General features: G+C 50.2%; 1 protein-coding gene across 3 annotated transcripts in view; it reads left to right on the top strand.

The window, feature by feature from the left end:
- Window positions 1-496: 496 nt before the first annotated feature.
- ACBD4 (acyl-CoA binding domain containing 4) overlaps window positions 497-8,473 on the top strand; it is an 84,469-nt gene continuing 76,492 nt past the window's right edge. Inside the window, exon 1 of one of the 3 annotated variants that reach the window (XM_068262484.1) lies at window positions 497-517. The gene's annotated coding sequence lies outside the window, so the exon portion shown is untranslated. Of the gene's footprint in view, window positions 518-563; window positions 716-8,473 lie in introns of those variants that run through there. The other 2 variants (XM_068262483.1, XM_068262482.1) reach the window with 2 other exon arrangements.

Raw genomic sequence — 8,473 nt, 5'->3', positions numbered from 1 at the left:
GCCACAAGAGCAGTAAGCCGCACACACACACACTGCAAACCTGACACACACACACACACACACACACACACACACTGCAAACCTGACACACACACACACACACTGCAAACCTGACACACACACACACACACACACACACACACACACACACACACACACACACACACACACACACACACACACACACACACACACACACACACACACACACACACACACACACACACACACACACACACTGCAAACCTGCCACAAACACACCTAGAACATGCGAACCTCAGCTAAAAGGGTGTTTAGTGACGTCCTCCTGCCTATTGCAGAAAAGTAGCCGCCACAAGAGCAGTAAGCCGCGCTCGCCATTCTCCATCCCGCCAGCTGGCTCTCCCGCCGAGACGGCGGTGACGCGTCACTCACTCTCTACCCCGCAGCGTGATGATTGCTCAGCAGAATAGGATGTGACGCAGCTTACGCGTCTAGCTTAGAGTCAGAGGAGGAGGAAGAAAGCGGAGGCCGAGAAGTAAGTGAGGGAACAGATCCCGCCCCCCGCTTCAGTCACTGTCACAGGATCGTCTGCACATGCGCAGTACACACCTTTGCCTGGCAGGCAGCTCTGATCCAGCCCAATAGTACCACCAGGGACACGTAAGAGCACCCAATGCTGTTTAGCACCGACTGTTGCTTTGCACCTTCATTCAGTGCTGCTTCACACTAACATGTAAGTTGGCACCCACTGCAGCTTGGTACCCTGTGCCACTTCACAGCCTCTGTTACTTGGTAACCAGTGCTACTTATTATCACCCACTGTACTTGGCACCATCTGTAACCTGACAGCCATTGCAGATAAGAGACCAATTCATCTTCAATTCCACTGTTACCTGGCATCCACTATTAGTACCCAGTTTAGCTTAGTAGCCACTGATTCTTGGTATCCAATGGAACTTGGCACCCACTATTAGCACCTACTGCTGCTTACCACCCTCTGCTACATAATTAACACCCAAAGCTTCTTAATGCCCACTAATTGGTACCTTGGTACCTACTACTACATGTTTCACACCTACTACTTGTCAACCCACGCTCCAGTACTCTGCCCTTATTTCACCCAAGGTGACCCCTTGAAAGACGTAGGATTAGCCATACTATGCCAGGGAAAAAAACACGTAAATGAAGAGAATTCTGTTCCTGTTGGGAACCATGTATTTTGCCCACAGTTTGAGGCTAAATCCTGATGTCATTTCTACCCTTTACTTTTTTCTTTTCTCCTCCAATCGCTGAGTCACCTCAGCCTTGCTTGTAAACACAAGTGAGCACAGGATCGTGTTTCAGCTAGGCAGGGAAATAAATGGAAGAGGAGGAATATATTATAGATAAAAAAAAAACCAGCATGCAACTGTTTCGCACTGACTATTAAAGGGCCAGTGCTCCTAAGGCATGTGATAACTCCAAACCATAACAGCAGAAAACGTTTTGAAAGTTTTGAATGCAGTATTAGCATCTTTATCACTTAACCTCCCTGGCGGTAAGCCAGTGCTGAGCACGGGCTATGCCGCCAGAAGGCACCGCTCAGGCCCCGCTGGGCCGAGTTGCATAATTTTTTTTTTTGCTACACGCAGCTAGCACTTTGCTAGCTGCGTGTGCAATGCGATTGCCGCCGATCCGCCGCTATTCGTCGCGCCGTGGCCGCCCCTCAGACCCCGTGCGCTGCCTGGCCAATCAGTGCCAGGCAGCGCTGTGGGGTGGATCGGAGTCCCACAACGTCATAGCGACGGGGAAGCCCTCCAGGAGATCCCGTTCTTTGAACAAGATCTCTGATCGCCGGAGGCGATCGGAGGGGCTGGGGGATGCCACTGAGCAGCGGCTGTCATGTAGCGAGACCTTGTCTCGCTACATGAAAAAGAAAAAAAAAACGGATTTGCTGCCCCCTGGCGGATTTTTAGCAAACCGCCAGGAGGGTTAATACACTTAGACCAGTTGCTGTTGAAATTTGATTTTTATGGTGACAATTCCGCTTTAAGCTGCAACAGGCCAAGTTTAATATTGTGGCACCTGTCAGTTTTCCGCTGCTGTGTAATTGGTCAGCAGAAGGGAGGAAGATGTGACATGACTGTGTTAGGCCCCGCTCACACTTGCGGTTTTGCGAAAACCGCACCGGATGTCCGGACCGCACCGGAGCCGGATCGGACCTGAACCGTACGGTTCCTGTCCGGATCCGGTCCGGTTGCATACGGTTTCCGTGCGGTATGAACACGGTTGCGGTCCGGATCCGGATTTTTAAAGAGATAACAACCTGTATAAATACCTGGGGTTCTGGGAGGTCAGCAGAAGCTCTGGGGTCATTGTTGGAGACAGCTGGACGTGTGGAGACCATCCTTGGATACAGAGACAGCAGTTGGGACCATGGATCCAGTCATTTTTTACGCTTATTACCTGGGAATTCTCTCCTTCCTGTTGTTTACCTACTACTATGTGGGGAGAAGGCGTGCTCCTCGCAGGAGATGGTGGGTGCACCCTCTACTAGCCAGGAGGCAGAGGAAGGGAGAGTTCCAGGCCCTCTACCGGGACCTCAGACGACACCCACAGAAGTTCTACAGCTACACTCGGATGTCTATTCCCCTGTAAGTATATAGGCCTAAATACACCAACCCCCACCATTCCTAAACACCCCACCCTCACCCCCACAACACCTCATCCCTGTATACCTAGCTAAACACACCACCCTGACCCCCACACCCCTGTATACCTAGCTATACACTACACCCCCACCCTCCACAACACTCCCAAACCTCTGTAAACACACCTCCCCCATCCTCCCCCCAACACCTTGTCCCACAACATACTTTACAGCTTCTTCCTTTCCATCTCCTGACAGGTTTGATACCCTTTTGGAGATGGTGAAGGATGACCTTAGGAAGAAGGATACCACGTTCAGGAGAGCAGTCACACCACAAGAACAACTACTCATCACACTGAGGTATGTAAAAACAAATTTTTTTATTGCAACAACAACCACTTTCCAACATGGAAACATTCTTCCAACATGGAAGACAAAAAAATAACATATCTATGGTATAGCCCAGTCAGTTTTAAGGAACACCAACCACCAACTTTGTGCTGGAAGAGTTGCAGGGCATAGCTGCCCAAGTGTCTTTCGGGGACACCAGTCCCTAATATTAAAGTGCTTCAAAAACCTAATCACTGGCACAGGACCCTCTGAGCCATGGATGAAGGACACAGGTCAGTGAAAAGGCTAGGCCTCTCACCGACCAGTCAAGGTGTCCTTCATCCATGGCTCCAAGGGTCTTGTGCAAGTGATTAGGAACAAGAACAAAGTGAGGAGCAAGAGGAACCGATGGCAGAGGTGCATGACTACAGGTGCAGTGCAACAGGCACAAGGTTGTGACCCAGGTAGTGTCTTTCGGGGACACCAGGCCCTAATAAATTGAAGTGCTTTAAAAACCTAACCACTGGCACATGACCCTCTGAGCCATGGATGAAGGACACAGGTCAGTGAAAAGGCTAGGCCTCTCACCGACCAGTGTAGGTGTCCTTCATCCATGGTTTCAAGGGTCTTGTGCAAGTGATTAGGAACAAGAACAAAGTGAGGAGCAAGAGGAACCGATGGCAGAGGAGCAGGACTACAGGTAGTGTCTTTTGGGGACACCAGGCCCTAAATTATTAGTGCTTCTAAAACCTAACCACTGGCACATGACCCTCTGAGCCATGGATGAAGGACACAGGTCAGTGAAAAGGCTAGGCCTCTCACCGACCAGTCAAGGTGTCCTTCATCCATGGTTCAAAGGGTCTTGTGCAAGTGGTTAAGGAACAAGAACAAAGTGAGGAGCAAGAGGAACCGATGGCAGAGGTGCATGACTACAGGTGCAGTGCAACAGGCACAAGGTTGTGACCCAGGTAGTGTCTTTCGGGGACACCAGGCCCTAATAAATTGAAGTGCTTTAAAAACCTAACCACTGGCACAGGACCCTCTGAGCCATGGATGAAGGACACAGGTCAGTGAAAAGGCTAGGCCTCTCACCGACCAGTGTAGGTGTCCTTCATCCATGGTTTCAAGGGTCTTGTGCAAGTGATTAGGAACAAGAACAAAGTGAGGAGCAAGAGGAACCGATGGCAGAGAAGCAGGACTACAGGTAGTGTCTTTTGGGGACACCAGGCCCTAAATTATTAGTGCTTCTAAAACCTAACCACTGGCACATGACCCTCTGAGCCATGGATGAAGGACACAGGTCAGTGAAAAGGCTAGGCCTCTCACCGACCAGTCAAGGTGTCCTTCATCCATGGTTCAAAGGGTCTTGTGCAAGTGGTTAAGGAACAAGAACAAAGTGAGGAGCAAGAGGAACCGATGGCAGAGGTGCATGACTACAGGTGCAGTGCAACAGGCACAAGGTTGTGACCCAGGTAGTGTCTTTCGGGGACACCAGGCCCTAATAAATTGAAGTGCTTTAAAAACCTAACCACTGGCACATGACCCTCTGAGCCATGGATGAAGGACACAGGTCAGTGAAAAGGCTAGGCCTCTCACCGACCAGTGTAGGTGTCCTTCATCCATGGTTTCAAGGGTCTTGTGCAAGTGATTAGGAACAAGAACAAAGTGAGGAGCAAGAGGAACCGATGGCAGAGGAGCAGGACTACAGGTAGTGTCTTTTGGGGACACCAGGCCCTAAATTATTAGTGCTTCTAAAACCTAACCACTGGCACATGACCCTCTGAGCCATGGATGAAGGACACAGGTCAGTGAAAAGGCTAGGCCTCTCACCGACCAGTCAAGGTGTCCTTCATCCATGGTTCAAAGGGTCTTGTGCAAGTGGTTAAGGAACAAGAACAAAGTGAGGAGCAAGAGGAACCGATGGCAGAGGTGCATGACTACAGGTGCAGTGCAACAGGCACAAGGTTGTGACCCAGGTAGTGTCTTTCGGGGACACCAGGCCCTAATAAATTGAAGTGTTTTAAAAACCTAACCACTGGCACATGACCCTCTGAGCCATGGATGAAGGACACAGGTCAGTGAAAAGGCTAGGCCTCTCACCGACCAGTGTAGGTGTCCTTCATCCATGGTTTCAAGGGTCTTGTGCAAGTGATTAGGAACAAGAACAAAGTGAGGAGCAAGAGGAACCGATGGCAGAGGAGCAGGACTACAGGTAGTGTCTTTTGGGGACACCAGGCCCTAAATTATTAGTGCTTCTAAAACCTAACCACTGGCACATGACCCTCTGAGCCATGGATGAAGGACACAGGTCAGTGAAAAGGCTAGGCCTCTCACCGACCAGTCAAGGTGTCCTTCATCCATGGTTCAAAGGGTCTTGTGCAAGTGGTTAAGGAACAAGAACAAAGTGAGGAGCAAGAGGAACCGATGGCAGAGGTGCATGACTACAGGTGCAGTGCAACAGGCACAAGGTTGTGACCCAGGTAGTGTCTTTCGGGGACACCAGGCCCTAATAAATTGAAGTGCTTTAAAAACCTAACCACTGGCACATGACCCTCTGAGCCATGGATGAAGGACACAGGTCAGTGAAAAGGCTAGGCCTCTCACCGACCAGTGTAGGTGTCCTTCATCCATGGTTTCAAGGGTCTTGTGCAAGTGATTAGGAACAAGAACAAAGTGAGGAGCAAGAGGAACCGATGGCAGAGGAGCAGGACTACAGGTAGTGTCTTTTGGGGACACCAGGCCCTAAATTATTAGTGCTTCTAAAACCTAACCACTGGCACATGACCCTCTGAGCCATGGATGAAGGACACAGGTCAGTGAAAAGGCTAGGCCTCTCACCGACCAGTCAAGGTGTCCTTCATCCATGGTTCAAAGGGTCTTGTGCAAGTGGTTAAGGAACAAGAACAAAGTGAGGAGCAAGAGGAACCGATGGCAGAGGTGCATGACTACAGGTGCAGTGCAACAGGCACAAGGTTGTGACCCAGGTAGTGTCTTTCGGGGACGCCAGGCCCTAAAATTGAAGTGCTTTAAAAACCTAACCACTGGCACAGGACCCTCTGAGCCATGGATGAAGGACACAGGTCAGTGAAAAGGCTAGGCCTCTCACCGACCAGTCAAGGTGTCCTTCATCCATGGTTCAAAGGGTCTTGTGCAAGTGATTAGGAACAAGAACAAAGTGAGGAGCAAGAGGAACCGATGGCAGAGGTGCATGACTACAGGTGCAGTGCAACAGGCACAAGGTTGTGACCCAGGTAGTGTCTTTCGGGGACACCAGGCCCTAAAATTGAAGTGCTTTAAAAACCTAACCACTGGCACAGGACCCTCTGAGCCATGGATGAAGGACACAGGTCAGTGAAAAGGCTAGGCCTCTCACCGACCAGTGAAGGTGTCCTTCACCCATGGCTCCAAGGGTCTTGTGCAAGTGATTAGGAACAACAAAGTAAGGAACAAGAGGAATCAAAGGCACAGGTGCAGGACTACAGGTGCAGTGCAACAGGCACAAGGTTGTGACCCAGGTAGTGTCTTTCGGGGACACCAGGCCCTAAAGTTCAAGTCCAGCAAAAACAAAAGTTCCCTGACATGGTCATCTGAACACCTCTGAACCTTGGTTGAAGGAGATGGGGCAGGGAAAAGGTTGGGCTAAAAAGCCCTGTGATGGTATCCTTCCTCCGAGGATCGGAGGTATTCAGAGGAGCATGTCCAGGAACAATCTGACTTTTTTTTTCAAATTGTATCGGCACCACTACTAGAAAAGGTGGGAGTTGCTGCCTGGAAATCTGGACTCTCTTGGGTGCTGGTCGTGGATGAGCTGGACCCTGACAGCGGTGGCCCATATTGACTGCCTCTGTAGCCGGTGTACATCTGTGATGATTGCCAGGTGGGCACCGCTGTTGGTTGTGGGAGTCTAAAAATTGGTGGTTGCAATAATGGCGTGTCCATGTGTTGTTTGATCACCTCCAGCAAAGTGGAATGGCACGCCATCATGTTTTGGGAAGGCACCTTTTCCAAATATGGTATTAGAGACATCACAGTGTGAAAACACGGGTGTGCCTGCAATTTCAGTAGTTCCTTGCTTTGTTGATGCATTTGCTGCATCATGTTCTGCAGCTGGCCCACCGACTGATGATGCTGCGCACGCAGTTGGTCGATTTCTCCTCTGTGCATCTCATGCATCATTTTAAGCTCGTCCCTGTAGTGCCCATGTACAGCGTCGAGCTCACATTGCAGTGAAGTGATGTGGGACTTGTACTGCTCCATGATATGGCCCCTGTCCTCATCTTGCAACTGCCGGGTTATGAGAGTTTGGTGGCTCTGAAGAATCCCGAGAAGTCCGGAGACAGCCCCGGACATCTCGGACTCTGTCTCTCTCCTTGTTGGGGGGAGGGTACCTCGACGCCTCACTGGTGGGGTGGTCCTCACTGGTGGTGTGGCAGCATCTTCCCGTCCTCTGGCCTGTGTCGGGGTTGCCCTGCGCGCTGGTTGTGCTGCAGTCTCTCGGTGCTCCTCACTTTGTTCTTGTTCCCCTGGAGCTTCCATAGCGGTCGATTGTGGAGGTGCAGCTTCTTCCACACTCGGTCCTGCAACCTCAACATCCAAGCTCTCTTCTCCCAAGTCATCATCAAAGGAGAGAGCTGGGATAGCTAAGGACTCCCTCCTCCTACTCCTCTCCTCGGGGAAATAGGTTACATCGGCGACGTCATCATCCACCAAGCTCTCCTCACTGCTGAACCGTGCCTCCTGGGTCGGTTCCTCTTGCTCCAAATTGTCTTCAGTCCTGTAGATAAAAACAATATTTATTGGTGTGCCAAACAGCATGTGGCGTCAATTCACAGAGCTAGCAAACACTAGCAAACACTTTATCAACCGTTTCTACCAAACATTTGATAAAGCTTGTGAGAAAAGTTCGCTAGCCATGGGAATTGAGGCCAGTTTATAGCAATACATGGCCGAAGTCATGGTAGTTGTCTGCTAAAATGAGCTCTCAGTTCCTGCCCACAGTAGTGGTACTTACAGTCTAGGTTCCAGGCTTGCATTGATGAAAGACAATTGCTTGGCAAATTGGTAGTCTTTTTGTCGCTTTCCCCCGCCACTGCCACTTTGTTCGGCAAGTTTTTTCTTCCGTAGCCATTTCACGTATGCATCACGTATATTGCGCCACCTTGTCTTGAACCTTTCTCCTGTAACGACATGAAAAATTGATTTCGATTATTTCTCTTGTAGGTACATCGCAACTGGACAAACATATACATCGCTACATGTCACATTTCGTATTGGGAAGAGCACGGTGGCAGGCATCGTCGTGAGGACTTCGAGGATCCTTTGGACGCGACTGAGGGCCAGATACATGCCTGTGCCAGACACCACGAAATGGGAGGAGATCGCCCAGGGCTTCTGGACCGAGTGCAAGTTTCCTAATTGTGTTGGCGCACTGGATGGGAAACACATCCGGCTTCAGAAACCCGTGGGGAGTGGCAGCCATTATTTCAACTATAAAAAATACTTTAGCATTGTTCTAATGGCAGTGGCAGATGC

Source organism: Hyperolius riggenbachi, chromosome 12 (genome assembly GCF_040937935.1).
Source record: "Hyperolius riggenbachi isolate aHypRig1 chromosome 12, aHypRig1.pri, whole genome shotgun sequence".
Taxonomy (NCBI): Eukaryota; Metazoa; Chordata; class Amphibia; order Anura; family Hyperoliidae; genus Hyperolius; species Hyperolius riggenbachi.
Note: the sequence above shows the minus strand (reverse complement) of the source record. Positions and strands in the feature narration are given on the sequence as shown.